At 39.9% G+C, this 18,261-nt stretch overlaps 1 protein-coding gene across 6 annotated transcripts in view; it reads left to right on the top strand.

Annotated features, from left to right (window-relative positions):
• TENM2 (teneurin transmembrane protein 2) overlaps window positions 1-18,261 on the top strand; it is a 1,311,127-nt gene that overhangs the window by 1,061,014 nt on the left and 231,852 nt on the right. The gene's annotated exons all lie outside the window — the stretch shown is intronic.

Here is an 18,261-nt window from a genome sequence, read left to right as displayed (position 1 = left end):
GAACCTTCTATACCTATACTTTCTGTGGTGTAGGAATGAATACATTATACTGTATAAATATATTATATGTGTGGTTCAAGTGTCAGGATGTATTTCCAGCAACACTAACATCCAGTTCATTGCATGTGCTGTACTTGCTGAATGTCTTTCCTAAGAGTATAATCCTCTATATGTTATTCATAAAAGGATTTTTTACAGTGGTGTGCACTCCGCAAAGGGCACACTGACATTCTAAGTATGTATACATTAACACAAGACAAAGCTCACTCATTCTACTGTGCACGACGCTGCTCTGTATCCTATACCGAAGGGGCCATTTGTGTTCACAGGACTCGCATACACAGAATATGGTATTTGTAAAACTACTGTATATTATTCTATATTATCTATAATCTCTAGGGCTTCAGAACTATGAAGTTTAGTAAGGGAATTCTCCTGGAAATGGCCAATAAATAAAAACATAACAAGGGATGCCTGCCGTAATACATCCCTGCCCCTCTTAGCAAGAGCTCATCTTGCCTCTAGGGGTATGATCGTAAAATAGGGGTGCAGTTTGTTTCTGTTTAGCCTATGTATCAGTCTAACAGAATTATTTTCGTAAGGCCATATGCCTAAGAGGTTTTAAGCCCCATTCCAAAAGCAGAGAAACGATTTACATGGAGAATAGCAGTAACTTAAAATACATATTCAGTCATACCCTAGAAACAATACAAACTCCTACATCTTACTAAGAGGATGTAAATAGGTATGAAGGCCGATACCCTGACATGTACTGTAGTTTTTATTTTTTTGTCAATTCCCAGATAAACCCTTTAAGTAATAAAGTGAAAGAAATAAACTAGCAAAACATTATACTACTAAAAATAATGGAGGCAAAATGAAATTCTACCCAGTCACTTTGCTCTAACCTCAGTATCACTATTCTTGGCTATGGCATCCTTGACTACTGAACTGTGTAAAATATTGGTTAAGTTCAAAAAATCCACGTTATTTCCATATTTTGGGCTGGACAGCCAAGGAAGACATATTCTGGATGCTACTCAACCTCAGATGTGACTGTAAGTGGCCCAGGCTCTTCTGAAAAACCAGACAACCTCAAAAATGATGGATATGTTGGATCTCACACTGGATAATCTGGGAATGACACATAAACTGAAGTCACCAGAGTAACCAATGATACAGTCTTCGAAGTTTATTTGAAAAATGGAAAATAATGGTTACACGTTTCTTAATTTCTATGGCTATTGATCTCCAAATGCAATGTGAACCTGTTGAGGAGCTCCCTGCAATGGTTTTTGACAAATAAATCTAAATCATAGGTATGAGGTGAATGTCTCCATCACCAGGATCACAATATTAGCATCCATGAACACATATCTGGAGCTTCTGAAGGAATCCATATGATGGCTTCATCATAGCTTTGGACTTGCTAAAAAATGTTCAGATGTATCAAACCACCAAGAGTCCATGCCACTGATAAAAATGAATGTTCATTAAGAGAAATTTTTAATTGGATTGTTATAGGTGAAATAAATGCCAAATTGTTATAGACTAGAGATGAGTGAGTAGTGAAATATTCAAGATTCGATATTTGTTTCAAGTAGAGCCTCAATATTCGACTACTCGATCGAATATCGAATCCCATTATAGTCTAGGGAAAAAAATGCTTGTTTCAGGGGAAACCACTATTCGACTAAAGGAGAGTCATCAAGTCCACGAGTAGCAGGAGGAGAGTGTTTAGGAGGAGTGCTGTGCAGTTAAAGCGCATGGACCCCATAGACTATAATGGGGTCTGTGTGCTTGCAGCGCACTGCCCGCACAAATAATTCGTGCGGGCAGTGCGCAGCAAGCACACGGACCCCATTATAGTCTATGGGGTCCGTGCGCTTTAACTGCACAGCGCTTGCAGTTACACTGATATTCCGTTCGGGGGGGTCCTCTTGTGGACTCCTTCCGGACGGTAGGCAAGCGCTAATATGAACCGACCCTTACTCATCCTGCAGAACCAGCATTGATTGGCCAAATGCTATACACCAGGCATGTCAAACTCAGGGTACCCCGAGGGCCACATGAGTAACAAGAGGTTGTTGCGAGGGCCGCACACAGCAGCTAATGGCTAGGGCCTAGGGGACTGATCACTAATACCATGCATTGCAAAAATCCAGCATTTCTATTGCAGGCTACAAAGAGTAGCCTACACTAGAAAGTATAGAATGACAGGCTGGAGCCTCACAAGGCTCCCAGCTGCCATAAAAATGCACGCAGACCCCGAAGCGGAGCAGGCAGAGAGCAGGCAGGGAGACCTGCTCTCTGCGAAGGGTGAGGGGCGGCCGCTGGAGCAGCGCTGCGTCCAGCAGGGCCGCCCCAATCCACCGATCACTTTCCTTGTACATCTGCGGCCCACACAGAAGTCTCAAACTTTGTCTCTAAAGTTTAGGGACAAAGTTTGAGACTTTTGTGCGGGCCGCAGATATGCCTGTAAAGGGCCGCATGTGGCCCTCGGGCCGCATGTTTGACATGCCTGCTATACACTGTATATCATTCGGCAAATCAACGCTGGTTCTGCAGCAGGCTCGTCCTTGCTAGTCAGCTTGCGGTTATGCGGGAGCTGACTTTTTCTCATAGGAATGCATTGACCAGCGTTGAACAGTGTATAGCATTCGCCCAATCAACGCTGGTTCTGCTGGAGGCTCGTCTGTGAGGAGGCGGAGTCTAAGATCGGACCACAATGGAGACGGCTATGGAGACTCCACAAAAAAAACAAAAACAAATAAACACTTCATGTACTATGGACTGTTTTAAGAGACCCTAGGTTAGGGGACATTCACACTACTGTAGGGCCCCATTAAAAAACAAACAAACAACAAAAAAAAAACAAACGGATGTCTATCATAACAGACTTAATTGGAACACTAAGGGTATGTTCACACGGGCATGTCGCGTCTTTTTCCTGCTAGCTGAAAAAAACATCACTAGTGGGGAAAAAAAAGTGCGGATTAAAAATCTCAGTGTGAACATACCCTTACTGTTGTTATTCTGTACCTTTTTTTTATTTATTTTTTTTATTCGCATAATGGATCAGTTAAAAAGACGGACACATTAACATCAATTAGTATCTGTTATTGCCTGTTATTATACTGTCCCTTTTTTTCCCTTGTTATTCTCTGCTTTTTAGTGCATGCGCAGAAAAAAGACGGACATTAATAATTGACAATATAACGGACCATGAGCCATAAACATTAATGTTAAAAAAAAATAACGAAAGCTTAATATCCGTCATTAATCTGTTATTTTGAACAGAATAGTCACACAAGTCCTGCACACCACGTTATTATGCTTTCTAAAATAACATGGAAACCATCTAGAAGATGCTATTTTCAGATGTGTAACTCAACTGGTTTTACATAGCCATAATACTTCCACATTTTAGCTCATATTTTGGCTTATGTTTCAGAATGAAAAAAGTGACAGGAGATGTGGTCGAGTAAAACAGCTGATCTGCAGGGGTCCCAGCACTTTGACCTCGGCCGATCTAAAATTGATGTCCTATATTAAACCCTTAGGAACGTATGACAGAGAGAATTCAGCAGTAGAGCACTCTCCATTCCTGGTGGGCACCAGCTATATTATACTAACTAAGTTGCATTGTAGTATATTGTATAGACAATCAGACCCCTAGGGTGTCTAAAAGGATAAAAAACAAATATGTTTTAAAAAGTATAAAAGTAAGAAGCTTAAATCACTCCCTTTCACCCTGCTCAATGTGACCATATGATCTTCCTATTATTGAAAATGAATTGTTACCACTATGAAATAAAATGTGTCCTACAAAAAATAAGCCCTAATATGAACAGAACAGAAAAATAAAACACAAGTTATGGTTTTTGGAATGTAGAGAGGAAAAAAGTGAAACGTAATATAAGAAAATCAATTTGGCTTAAGGGGTTAAAGATAGGCCATCACTTTTTGTAACGTAGGACAACCCCTTTAAGGCAGTTCGGATGTTTTATACCAAGCTGTTACTACTTTTAGCTTTCTCTCCAGATTTGCTTGATAAATAACTCATTTCCAGGCATCGCATGAAACTTCCCACAATACAGAGCAGTTTCCTCCACTTTAGCCAGTAGCGCAGCATTAATAAATGGTTTTCATTTAACGTTCTCTCCCAGTGGTTTATCTTAGTAAAATTTCAGATTATTTATTTGACAACATTTACCTAAACAAAATCGCTATGCATCTAGATGGTACAAATCGATGCCCATTGATTGCTTGTCAGCCATTTCAGTAAGCCAATCAAGATATATTGGCAATTGGGTAATTAAAAAGTACCCATCCCCCTCAGTGTTTCTTTATTAAATCATTTACTTCTCTAGTGTTTTTATCAAGATGGATCACTCTTTGAAAGTAATGTAATCTGATTTGGCAATTACCAGATAAATACTACATGAAAAGATTACAAAACACGAGAAAACCTTCTAAATTAGAAGACGTACAAGATTTTCGATTAAGGAAATTATAGGACCTGGTTTTGGGCAAGTTCATATAAGGTGAACATGGTTAAATTTATTGCATTTCTACAAATACATGTTTCTTCTCTGTATGGATTGTACCATACCAGGGCTAGACATGTAGCTACTAGAGATGAGCGAGTGCTATTCGAAACGGCCGTTTCAATTAGCAGGCACCCATAGGAATGAATGGAAGCGGCCGGCACGCAGGAGGTTAAGCGGCCGGCCACCGGCAAAGTCTGCGTGCCGGCTGCTACCATTCATTCCTATGGGTGCGTGCTATTCGAAACGGGAGTTTCGAATAGTACTCGCTCATCTCTAGTAGCTACAACTGGTCTACTAAACTACACAGAAACTGTTACCATTACATACTCCCATTGTATTAAAGAAGATCTTTTATCTCCTCCATCAATTCTTCACATTCTTTGACAGACTCTGCTTTACTGATTCTGGTGCAGTTAGAATTTTTTTCTCTAGCCTGTATCATTCCCAAGCAATTAATTCTGTTTGTCTCAGCACCCAATATTAATTAGGATCTCTAATATCAAGTGGGCAATCCCTTTCTGTCTCCTGCGCTCGAGACAACCCATCTGACAGTAGAGAGTCTAATTGGCTATTAGATGCTGAAATTATCTGCACCGATTCCTCAGCAGTGGCGGGGGCTAGAGAAAAAAAAATCTAACTGCAGCAGAATAAATGGAGAAGAGCATGAAAGTACAGAATATTCTGATAAGTCCACTTTATGTTAAGGGCCCATATAGTGGGCTGTGGTCAAAAAAGCAATGCAGTTAAAACTACAGCGGCAACACAGCGCTTTTCTCAGAAAGTCCACAGAGTTTTCCCCTGCTGACTTTCTGCTTCTACCTATAGGGAAACCACTAGAGATGAGCAAGTAGTATTTGATCGAATATCTCGCTCCCATAGGAATGCGTGTAAGCGGCTGAACACCAAAGGGTTAAGCGCAGTGAATATTTGATGCGCTTAACCACTTGGTGTTCGGCCGCTTACACGCATTCCTATGGGAGCGAGGTATTTGATCGAATACTACTTGCTCATCTCTATAAACCACCTAATTTACGTAGGTATAATTGACATGATGTGTTTTACAAAACCATTGTGTGTGATTTTCCGCAATGTGTGGATGGGATGAGCTACAAAATGCTGTGGCCGAACCATGCCATTACACCATGTGGGGCCCAGGCCTCAAAGGGGCTGTCCAGTTTCAGCAAATAGATATTATTGTTTGTATAATGAAAAGTTATACAATTTTTCAATATACTTTCTGTATCAATTCCTTAGGGTTTTCTGCTTGCTGTCATTCATTGTTTACTTCCAGTAGATAAAAATCTGTCCATGGTCATGTGATGGACACAAAGGTGCACAGCTCGTTACAGTCATAGCACAGTAATCAGGTACACAGCTCATTACAAGACATAGCTCTGACTACTGTGTTTTGGTCTTTTTTTTGTCAAGGGAATGTCTAAGGTGGTGAAATATAAGTCTTTTTGCACTACAGGGCAGATAGGACTGGGGGGAGTGGGGGGGCCGGGGTCTACTACTTCTGCGGCTAGATCTAACAGGAACACAATGGACTTTGAGGTGGAGGAGGGCAGGCATGAACTCCTGGGACATACAATGGATTTCTTTATTTACAGTATTTCTCACCTTTTTTTAATACAATTATTCAACTCAAAAAATGTTTAATTTTAGATGCAGATAGGGTAACATTAATAGCTTACTTACCATTGCAGGTCCTTTGTCCCAGCGCCAGCACAATGATCCTTGATCTGATAGGTCCTGACTACAGCCAGTCACTGGCCTCAGCAGTGACCTGAACCTGACCTGTATATCAGTGTTGAGGCGGGACAGTTAGGTACAGACCACCACTAATGGACAGCCCCTTTAGTTTTAATATGAGACAAAACTTTAGGTGGAGAGCAACATTTTTGAGTATATTTTCTATGTCTAGAGTTCCATTAAAATAGCAATATGTTTAGTTACCAACATTTCTTTTTGCCAAATCACAAATTCAGCACTGCTACATTTGTTGTTAGTTTAAGCAGTGGACATACAAGTTGTTTGCTCTTGGCCCAATAGCCATTGTAATTATAAGGCAAGTGTCAATGGGCAGAAACTGCTAGACCTTAATGTTCCCTCTGACTAAACATAATGAAGTCATACATCTTAATTATATGTGCATGGCTGCATTCACTGCGGCTTCCGAAGGAGCACCTTAAAACTTGGGATTTGGTTACATTCAAAAAATCTCAGAAGATGCAAGTTCTTATCATAGATAGATAGATAGATAGATAGATAGATAGATAGATAGATAGATACATAGATAAGATATACATTTAAACAGTATAGTTAAACATAGATACAAGCACAAGCAGTATATTGATAGATACAAACAGTATATTGTGTGAGATAGATAGATAGATAGATAGATAGATAGATAGATAGATAGATAGATATTATATGCACACACACACACACATACATATTGTACACCGTGTTACATTTATAAGAATGGCTTCTTGACTCATTTTTGCCTAGTTTGACATACAGCTATATATTGGCAGACAATAGTCTGTGTCCTCCGGAGGTGTTGACCTTTAAATCTGTGTCTAGTGACTACTGTAGCATTCTATAATTATATCCTGACATGTGCATTGCTGAAGTTGACACTGATGCTTGATAACAAAACGAGGAATCTTACACATTAAAATCTTACGTACTCAAATAGCATTCATAGACTAAAGTGACACTGATGGTTGAGAACAAAAACAAGGGATCATGTTCATTAAATTTTTTTGTGTCCTCTTACTGACACTTTGCAATCCTTACTGCGGTTCTCATGCTTACATTTCGAGTTTCTTTGATAGCATCTTGTTTATTGTGTGACTTGACATGGCATGACTTGTCAGTAGCTATTTATTTGTCTTGTGGTGTACTTTTATGAAAAGAAGGAAATAAATCCCTCCACAAATGTTACTTTATTTCCTTTTTTATATTAAATAAAGGGCGCACCATGTAAGAGGGTTTGTGAAGAGCAAAAACTTCTAATGTGTCTCCTCTTTATCCTGTTGTTGGCCAATATAACAGATAACCAATGAGATTTCTATAATTTTTCATTTAGGATGTACGAGCTGGGTGACTTTCTGTGAATTCTGCTTTGTCTGAAAATTCATCTTTTCTGTTCTATTTTAAAAGGGTTGTGCAGGGTTAAAAAACATGGCTGCTTTCTTCATCTAAGAAAGTGACCTCACATCCATTGGTGATATGGTAATGCTACAGCTCTATTCCTTTAAAGAGCACATGCGATGTAATACACCGCTAGAAAGCCTCCCCCTCCTGAAGTACTCGCACATAGACTAGTACTGGGGGGGGGGGGTGTTCCTCACCGCTCAGCGTCATTGCTCGGCGGTAAAGAACACCCCTTCACAGGAGGGGCGTTCCTCACAGATTGTCAGAAGGGCGTTTCTGACACTAAAGAGCTACGGTAACGGCACCGATAGCTCTTCAGCAGAGGAACATAACTGGAAAGCCGACTGTTTTCTAACGGTGTATTACACCAAATGTGCCCAAGGACATCAAAGGTCCTCTTTAAAATGAATGAGACTAAACTACTCCATGGTCATGTGACCAATGCACATGATGTCACTTCCTGAGAAGAAGTTATCCCATACATCTTAGATAGTTATCGGCCAAACATTTGCTCAGCTGACAGCTATTTCTATTGGACCCTTCAGATACATTGACATGGCTTCCTCCTTGACAACAAATGACTGGGTATGATAAAATCAGGTCCTTCTTTCCTTCAACGTTACATTGGAGAGAATTCAGGAAATTTCCATACACATTAGATGATCAGTTGGTACCCCCATTTTCCAATGGGTATGGCTTCCTTTATGCTAATAACTACACATTTTGAACAATCTAGAACCTGTAGTGTCACAGTGATACCCCGGTAAAGGATGTTTGTCCACTAGAGTCCCACAGTCTGACCAAACCATTATAGACTATACTGTGAGGCTGACACAATAAGGAGCTATTAATACAACAGTGCTCCAAAGGCTGAGCAATAAACCCATTTGGAGCTGACTATGAAGTCTGTCAATTACTACTGATCTCTTGTTCTGATAGGTAGAGACAGGCAAATCTTCCATGATTTATTTTACAAATATTTGCAAGGTTCTCCGACCAGTTTCTTTTAAACTCAGTCCAAACCAAAACTGCTATTATAATCTGGGGTCTCTTCAGTGGCCCAGGGGGAGAAGCGGAAACATAACAGAGGCTGTTAATAGATAACATAGACTTCCATCCTAATTTACTTGTCCACGTTGATCGTCTGCACTCCTCCCCTATTTCTCACACACTTGCCTAATCTTATGAGACTGAGTAATTAGAGATGGAAGTGGAAAACACATTCACTGATATTCAAGGTCAAGATGAAGCTTTTCAGAATGGCTCCTGCTTATGTGCCATCTGTCTAGGTAATGATTGGAAGCAAAAAACATAAATAAAAACACAATTGTTAATTTAATCTGCAATTGAGTGAATTGGAGCAGAAGGAATAGAAGGATGAGCTTAAATATTTCTGTTCAGACATCTGGATAAGAGTTAGTTTTATAAAAATTCTTAATATAGTTCTATAAAGTGACGAATTATAAAGTATTTCATGTAACTCTAAATACTTAGCAACTACAAAAAGTACTTAAATTTTTTTTCCATGCGTTCTCCCTTCCAGGTTGGCCATAGCTGTTGGCTATATAGCTGGCTATTTCTGCAACCCCCTCCCCCAATGCACAAGTACGCTGGAAAAGTTATTGCCCGACACCTATGGCGGCTTACTGTATCTCTCTTAACAACTAAAGACCTAGGCATTTTGAAACATGCATGACCCTTCTGTCCATTCTTGAGAGAGTCAGCAAATGGTTTATCAATCTAGGTGAAATCAGTGGGTTAGGACAATGCGTTTGTAAGGGCATCAGATCTGTGTCTGTCCCTTATAACAGGGCCCTACTTGAGGATGGCACATTAATAAAGCAGATTTGCAACGCAGAACGTGACAGCAGAGGCACCAATACAAAGCACAAAGCCTAGACATTACAGGCAAAGTGAGGTATAAGGTTTGGCAGATACAGAGTCTATTACATGCACATAGCTTGTCATTGCAATGGGCAACTGAATAGTCTATCTTATCAGTCAGATGAAGTGATTGCAGTCTCTCAGAGAGGGCAGATAGCTTACAGGCTCTGAGAGAGTAGATAGTGTAGCGGTTGTAAGCTTACCAGATTCTCATGTAACAGAATTCAGTGGGGCACCTTGGGCTTGTTCTGCCATAGTCTCTAGCCATACACAATGGTAATTTCCAGGGCTAAGGCCCCACGTTGCAGAAACGTAGCTTTTTTTGTTGCGGTTTTTTGAACCAAAGTCAGAAGTGGATTGGGCAGAAGGTAGAAGTGTAAGAACTTCTTATGTGTTCCATTCCTTTTGTAGCCACTCTTGGGTTTGGCTCAAAAAAACGTAGCAAAATCTGCAACAAAAGAAGATGTGTTTCCGCAACGTGGGGTTTCAGCCTAAGGACACATTTGGTGACAGAGCTTCTCAGACTGTTACCGCCCAGTTAATGTTAGTTAATATTAGGGTTGACACTCCACTAGTGCTCAGGATCAATAATTTAGTAAGGCTTGGTCAATGGTCCTGACTCCACTCTCAGACACACATTGGATTGTGTTTGCAGCTTTCCACCAGTCCTGTGTAGCCTGTCACAACCATAGAAGACACTTGCTGTACTCCAATGTACCCCTGGACTTGTGCAAAGCATTCCCATGAATAGTCTGAAATCCCACCTTCTAATGGAGCCTGTACAGTGACATGAGCAGAATGGATAACCAGTACTCAGAATCCAATATAGCATATGTGTCCACCAGTACAAGTATAATCACTAATGGAGAGTTATGACACATACAATAAAACATGTATATTACAGCTTAACGTAGCTTTATATAACCAGTCCTAGCTGAGATCACTGGTAGCATTGTAGTATTTCTATTAAAGGGGTGCAGTTCATACAGTTTCCAAAAACTTCTGATCTTATTTCTTAACCACCTTTAGCACCTAAGCAACTTGCCCTATAGGAAGATAATGACTTTGTTATCACATTGTTATCTGGAATGTTCCAGTCATCTGGAACACTAAAAATGATTGTTCTCCTTACTTTAAATATCATTGGCTAAAAGTGAAATGAAAGTTGATAAATATCCCCGTATTGGCTCAGTAGACAGATCCTTATTAACCTTTGCAAATATGCACCTACATTTCTAACAATGCTAGCACAAAATAAATTACCAACTGTACAAAAAGCTCACTGGGGGCTCTTAGTATAAATGTTTACAGGCAGATAAATGTCAGCTCAACCTTACAATAGCGTTTCACTGTTTATTTCTACTTGCTCATGCGGAGTACACCTGTGATAACAGGAAGTCTTCCATAAGGAACAGAGGGTGCAAGATGATTCATGGTCTAGCAGAGATACACCTGTGTTTTATGTATTTGTTGTCTTAGCTGTTCTGGAGGCTTTTTGTTTTTTAGCTTGTATAATTTAGAACAGCCATAAAGCGTGATACATGCAACCCCTGACATCCTGCAGAAGGCCTGCTACAAGTTATAATCATGACACGTAGTAAATCTGTGCATGGCATGCTTGGTCGTCTTCTCGCTGTGCATGTACTAGTTTTTAGTTAGTCTGAGCCATGGACAGAAGAATGCAGCTTTATACACAGAGGTGGCTGGTTGAGCTATAAGGCTGTTTTACACATCAGGAAGGCAAGCTAAAAATCTGATTTGCTCTGACATCTTTGTTTTTCATGCAGACTTTTTTCTTTTTGGGGAAGACTGAGACGTGCATTGCAGAAAATTAAGTCTACTGTGAAAATCCTCAATTGTTCTACATCCTATTGAACATGCTGTAGAGTTGAAAATCCACAGCAATTTTTTTTTTTTACACAATTAGTAAACTGGGTTTGCTAAAATCCCATTCACTAAAGTTGGGCTGTGGTTTTCTGTGAAAGTTCAGTGAGGAGTCCACAACTTTGTGACAAGTATGCCATGTGCAAATCAAACCTAATAATATGATATAGTCATTGGTAAGACCATGTATAAGATGAGACACTCATTTAATAGTCCCACCATGGGGAAATTCAGTGTGATACAGCATCATGGATAGTACAGTAGTATATAGCAAGAAAGAACACATACTCCACTCTCAGACCACATTGGATTGTGTTTGCAGCTTTCCGCCAGTCTGCCGCTCATGGCAGATAGAAAGAAGGTAAGAGTCATAGCAACTAAAAAGAAAAGGGAAAAAAAAAAAACCCTCAGGATCATTTAGTTCTCTGTGTGAAGTGTAGTTGATTATACAGCCTGACCGAGGTTGGGGGACTCAAGGAGGGGGACACAGTATGTAGACAGGCAGAATCATATGATGTCATTGGGGAGTATGTTAAAGGTTTTCCTTCTCTGCCTTCCTTATTTATCAAAGAATGTTATTACTGGTGTATATATTATATACCAAATCCACAGCTGAAGTGCTGTTACAGAAAGAGTCCAGAGAGTGCACTTTTAATATTGTGAACCACCCGGCTCAGGAATAGAAATATAATTTCTGTGACATTCACCAAGGCAGAGCAGTAGGAGAGGAAGAGCAGTGGCGGTTAGAGATGAGCGAGTACTGTTCGAAACTTCCATTTCGAATAGCGCGTACCCATAGGAATGAATGGACGCAGCTGGCACGTAGGGGGTTAAGCGGCCAGCCGCCAGAAAAGTCTGTGTGCCGGCCGCTTCCATTTATTCCCATGGGTGCGTGCTATTCGAAAGGGCCATTTCGAATAGTACTCGATCATCTCTAGTGGCGGTATTACTGTACATAACCAATTGCTGTATGCAATATGCCAGTCTTTATCAAGTCCCCGACTAGCACAAGATGCGCCTGATTTAGAAACTGGCTACAGCCTATTAATATCTTAGGCTCATTTCAATGTGTCAGAATTGAAATCAATGACAATCAGGAACTGGTGTAGATTTCAGGTATAACTCACACTAGATTTATGGTGTTGATGGTGCATTTGCCAGGCTGAGTTGTCTCCACCATGTTCTTTTATAAATGGTGGCAAGCAGGGTGCAGAAGAAACAATGTGCATATCTTTGGTGCAAGAAAAGGCCTTGGTCCATGATTATCCCCAGCTACACCAGGAAACTGACATTCATGCATTCGTGAACTCCCCTCATTGTCACTGGAAAGCTGCATAACCCATTGTTAGGGAAGCCATTAGTAATGTTTGCCTTTGAGAGGGAGAACCAGACACAGGTAGGTGTCGGTGTAGACAACAGTAAGTTTGACAGATTTCAGTAAAGGTCCCACATAACGAAAATGCAATTTGGGTGCGGCAAATTCGCGGCTAATTCCATCCACACATTGCAGAAAAATAGCCGAAGCAGAAATGGCACAAATTAAAAAAACGTTACCTTGTTGTAAATCGCAGTATGTAAACTATAGCTACGGAAATGCTGGTGTTTTCCGTACAGGTATAATGGAATCAGAAAGTCTAAGGAAAACTCTGTAGACTTTCTGTTCAAAGCACTGCAGAAAAAAATGTGATGCATTTCCGCCGCATTGTTTTCAGCAGCGGATGGCTACGTGTGGACTTAGCCTTAAGCACTATTGAACTGGATTGTTGTGAATATAGCTCTGGTGAGATAGATATGTTACTGTTATCTGTTCCAAGTCATCAGCATCTGTTTGTTTCTGCTTCTTACTTAGCTCCTTGTCCTTATAGACTTCACTTCCCTTCACATAGACTTCTAGGAACAGAAGCCTGTCTTCACTTCGTAAAACACAGAAACAAGCAGGGAAACAGGTTTGTGCAAGAGAACCAGCCACGATAAAGAAATTAGGGTTGCATTTGTGGCATTACTTATTTCTGAGTAGGCACCCATCCCAAGAGTCTGCACACGGCCTTCTGTTTATCTAAGCAATAATGAAACTTTAGATTTACAGATATTTGACCATGTTGGTCACTATTGTCCTCAATAACACCGCTTTAAAATTTTACCAGGGCTGTGGAGTTGTTAGGTCAAAACATCAACTCCATCTTGTCTATTTTACCAAAGACCAACTCCAATGCCTTGGAGTTGGTTGACATATTGGGCAGTCAGAAGCAGTAAAGATCCTCTAATTAATTAAAAATCCAGAGATTAAATTTCTATGTAAGTAAATATACAACAAACTGCACATCTAATTAAACATACAAAATTAATTATTGTAAAATAGAATTAAAAATAATTAATATTATTATTTTAAAGCTGGTAAAGTCATTCCAATTCCATCCAAAATTGGTCCTGTTGCCAACTCCACCACCTTGCTTTTTACCACAAAGTAATAACTAGGGTTGATCAATCGGGTTTGGAAAAGATCGGATTCTGATCGGCAATCAAGTAGATTTCACGATCGCGTTCGAAATTCCGATCCCGATCTTTTCAGGCGGGATTGAGGTCAGAGGTTATTTCAAGATCGGCTCAACCCTATTCATGTATATATCATTAATAGGGTTGAGCGATCGGATCCTGATCGGCGATCGAGTAAATTTCACGATCGGGATCAGCTGGAAAATGATCGGAAATGAGATTTTAAAATCGATCCTGAAATCTCAAGATCGGCTCAACCCCAGTAATAACCTTGACAGCAATCACTGCTTGCAGAGCAGTTACTCAGACAAATCCTATTCAGGTTGGGGCCCCTCCTTGTGTATACACCTGGGTAACAATGTTGTTGGGTCCTATAGTGGCGGCCATATTGTTTGTCAACTAGTATTCTAATTGGGGCAACACGGTGGCTCAGTGGTTAGCTCTGTAGCCTTGCAGCGCTGGAGTCCTGGGTTCGAATACCGCCAGGAGCAACATCTGCAAGGAGTTTGTATGTTCTCCCCGTGTTTGCGTGGATTTCCTCCCATTCTACAAAGACATACTGATAGGAAAAAAAAAAAAAAAAAAGTACATTGTGATCCCTATATGGGGTTCACAGTCTACAAAAAAAAAAAAAAAATAGTATTCTAATTAATAGAAATGGCCGAGCACTATTTTGCCACAGTTTAACCAAAAAGACTGCCATTTAGGCTTTTAGATATTTTGAGATTTTTCTGTTTGTTTATTTCAAATTAATGCCACCAAAATGGTGAATAGAGATTGGAATGCCTGCTATTCTCTTTTATTGGCACCCACAGCAATGATCTACGGGGAACAAAATCCCCTATTCAGACTCAGGTGTCTCTTTAGAATTTGCACCAGGGTGCAACAATCCTCGCACCAGCTGACTACATGTGTCTATAGAGGCTTTTATTCTGATATGTAACAATCTCATGGCAAGCAGCTGCTCTCCCATTATGCAAACAACCTGTACAGTAAGTTCACTTTTATTTCTTCATGGTTGAAAAATCGTTTGGTGAGGGATGAATGCAAAACACGTAAAATGGAAGGCAAGGTTGATGATAAGAGAAGCAGTAGTGACTGCTTTCATTGTGCGATTTCGGCTGAGTTATGCAAATCGACCTCTGCATTGGTATTTGTTTGAAAAAGAGAGTTTTAAATTGGTGCTATTGACCTTCACTTAAATGACATTCCAACGTCAAGCAGAGTGTTGCAGTGGAAATGCGGCTGTTGTCTGCAGGTGGCAATTGATGAAGAGATTGACTGACACTTTACTCGGCAACTCATTTTTGCACTTAATTTGTACAGGGGGAAAGGTTTATCCTCTTAAAAGATTTGAGATAAAGCCGAGAGCACTGCTGATAAATAATCTCTTATAAGATCAATGTAAAATATATTCTAAAGATGCTAAAAGACTGTTAGAAATAATACAATAAATGACATTTTTCATCTGTCGAGATGGCCCAGTATTCATTTAGAGCCATGTAATTTAAAGTCTTCTCCAAAATTAGTCATATCTATCTATCTATCTATCTATCTATCTATCTATCTATCTATCTATCTATCTATCTATCTATCTATCTATCTATCTATCCACACACCTATATTAAATATAGGATGGAATGCAATAGTATAAACAAAGCCTGACCATGCCAGGATATCTTTATTGATCATGCGGAGTTCCCTCAGTAGAACTTGGGTACGGTTTTGTAGCAGGACACCTAAAGAGGATCTGAGAGCTCTACTAATAGGTTTGATCAAAATATTTGTATGGCGTATGAAATAACAGTTCTGTTAGAGAGCGTTCACAATTACGCCGCTGTCCACCACAGGTCCAATTGTAGGAAAAACAACTTGGGGATGGTTTGCTGTTGGTCAGTTTAAAAACCTATTAATTTCAACAGGTTTTTAGAGCAAACCGTTGTCCATATACAGCCTCTCTGTCATGACACCATTTTTTTTTATTTTTTTTTGCACAGACGCAGTCAAACGTGCAGGACTTTGTGTCTGTGCAAAAAAACAAACAAACAAACCGGTTTTATGATAGAAAGTCTGCATGTAGACACCGGCGGTTTTCTTTAAAAACCCATTGAAATGAATAGGTTTTTAAACTGACCACTGACAAGCTGTCCCCAAGCTGTTTTTCCTGCAGTTTTGGTGGAATCACGGTGGGCAGATAGTGACAGTCCCCTTTATCTGTAATTCTTGCTGAATTTTATGAATAAATTGACAAGTGGGTGTTAATATTCCCCTTGTGAAAGGTTCTTACACAGTTTGATACTGGTAGCACTGACCGAAAATGTTCTGACTATAGAAATGCACCCACCTAGTAACACCCTGTTATCAATTTATACAGAAATGTATTGGTGAAAGAACAGAAGAATGGCACAGTGCAGAGTTACAAAATAAAGGAGGTTCAGAATGGTTCTGGAGAGATATGTCAGAAGAACCATCAGATACCCATACATATTTTGCCTGGGACTTACTAGCTGTAATACAATTGAAGGAACTGCCCCATTAATAGCCTTTCCTTAGCATAGTTGATCTTCAGCACAGGGCCAAGCTGCAGTATAAGGTACAGCTAAGTGTATGGAGGTGCTGCTGTGCTTGAATAACCAAAACTGGGTCACAGTGCTTGCAGGATCATTGTGGTCCTTGTCAGTGTTTTTAAAAAACATCTTGGATATGTTCACACCTGCATCAGTAGCTCCATTAGGCTCTTCCATCACCGGTTTTGTTGTTTCTGATGGGAAGGTAGCACTACATGCATTACATTTTTTTCCATTAAAATTATAGACACCTTGGCAGAACCTGGAAGACCCCATTAACACTAGAAGTCCCAGAGAGGGGTCATTTGACATTTCTACCTTTGGAACCCAGAGAAGGGTCGAATGACCTGAAGGATTTAAGCAAACACCTGTAATCACAGTCTATTGTTCTGTAATTAAGGCCATTACTGTCACACCACAGGAGGTTGTTTTCCATTGAGTTTAGCCATTTAGTTTCTAGTTAGTTCAATTCAATTCAATTCAAACAAGCTTTATTGGCACGTCTGAATAGACATTTGGCATTGCCAAAGCTAGTAAAGTGTGTAGCTAGTAAAGTAGTTAGTTCTATTCAGTTTATTGTATTTGATAATATAAAGACTATACATATTGTATAGTTTAGTTTTATTTGAACAAAAAAGCACTGAAACAATGAATCATTTTTTAGATATTTTAAATAGAATCAGAAATTTTAGAGCAAGGTACAGCTGTGAGTAATGACCAAAAACATTTGTCTAAGGCAGGGGTAGGGAACCTTTGGCTCTCCAGCTGCTGTGAAACTACAACTCCCAGCATGCTCCATTCACTTCCATGGGAGTTCCCAGAACAGCAGAGCCAGTATGCATGCTGGGAGTTGTAGTTTTGCAACAGCTGGAGAGCCGTACGTTCCCTACCCCTGGTGTAAGGCCTCAAGCACACTAGCAATTTTCCAGCGTTTTTTTTTTTTTTGTGCAAATTTTTTCGTGCGAAAAAATCCCATAGGAGTGAGCTAAATGACCAATGGGACTGATCGCAAGTAGCTGCGATTTTTTTTTTGCGATTTTTTTTTTCTGCACCCATTGTCTCAAATCTAAATATACAAAAATGTAAATATACAAAAGAACTGTTATTTATATGTGATGGATTTACACTATTCAGCGCAAATGAGAATGTAGCCTTATGGCAAAAAAAGAAACAAAACATTGTATCCATTGGCTCTTCTTTCCATGAACAAAAGAATCAGTCAGTTGAAATCCGACTGTCTGATCCTTATCTCCTCTGTTATCACATCTTTGTCTGGGGGGAGGCAGGAGGACCACATAAACCTTAGATCAGAGCTAGGGAACCTTTGGCTCTCCAGCTGCTGTGAAACTACAACTCCCATCATGCTCCATTCACTTCCATGGGAGTTCCCAGAACAGCAGAGCCAGTATGCATGCTGGGAGTTGTAGTTTTGCAACAGCTGGAGAGCCATACGTTCCCTACCCCTGGTGTAAGGCCTCAAGCACACTAGCGATTTTCCAGCGTTTTTATTTTTTGTGCAAATTTTTTCGTGCGAAAAAATCCCATAGGAGTGAGCTAAATGACCAATGGGACTGATCGCAAAAGTAGCGCAAGTAGCTGCGATTTTTTTATTTTTTTTGCACCCATTGTCTCAAATCTAAATATACAAAAATGTAAATATACAAAAGAACAACTGTTATTTGTTTCCATGCTTTTATTTTTGCTATGAAAATAATTTT

This window comes from Leptodactylus fuscus, chromosome 5 (assembly GCF_031893055.1).
Source record: "Leptodactylus fuscus isolate aLepFus1 chromosome 5, aLepFus1.hap2, whole genome shotgun sequence".
Taxonomy (NCBI): Eukaryota; Metazoa; Chordata; class Amphibia; order Anura; family Leptodactylidae; genus Leptodactylus; species Leptodactylus fuscus.
Note: the sequence above shows the minus strand (reverse complement) of the source record. Positions and strands in the feature narration are given on the sequence as shown.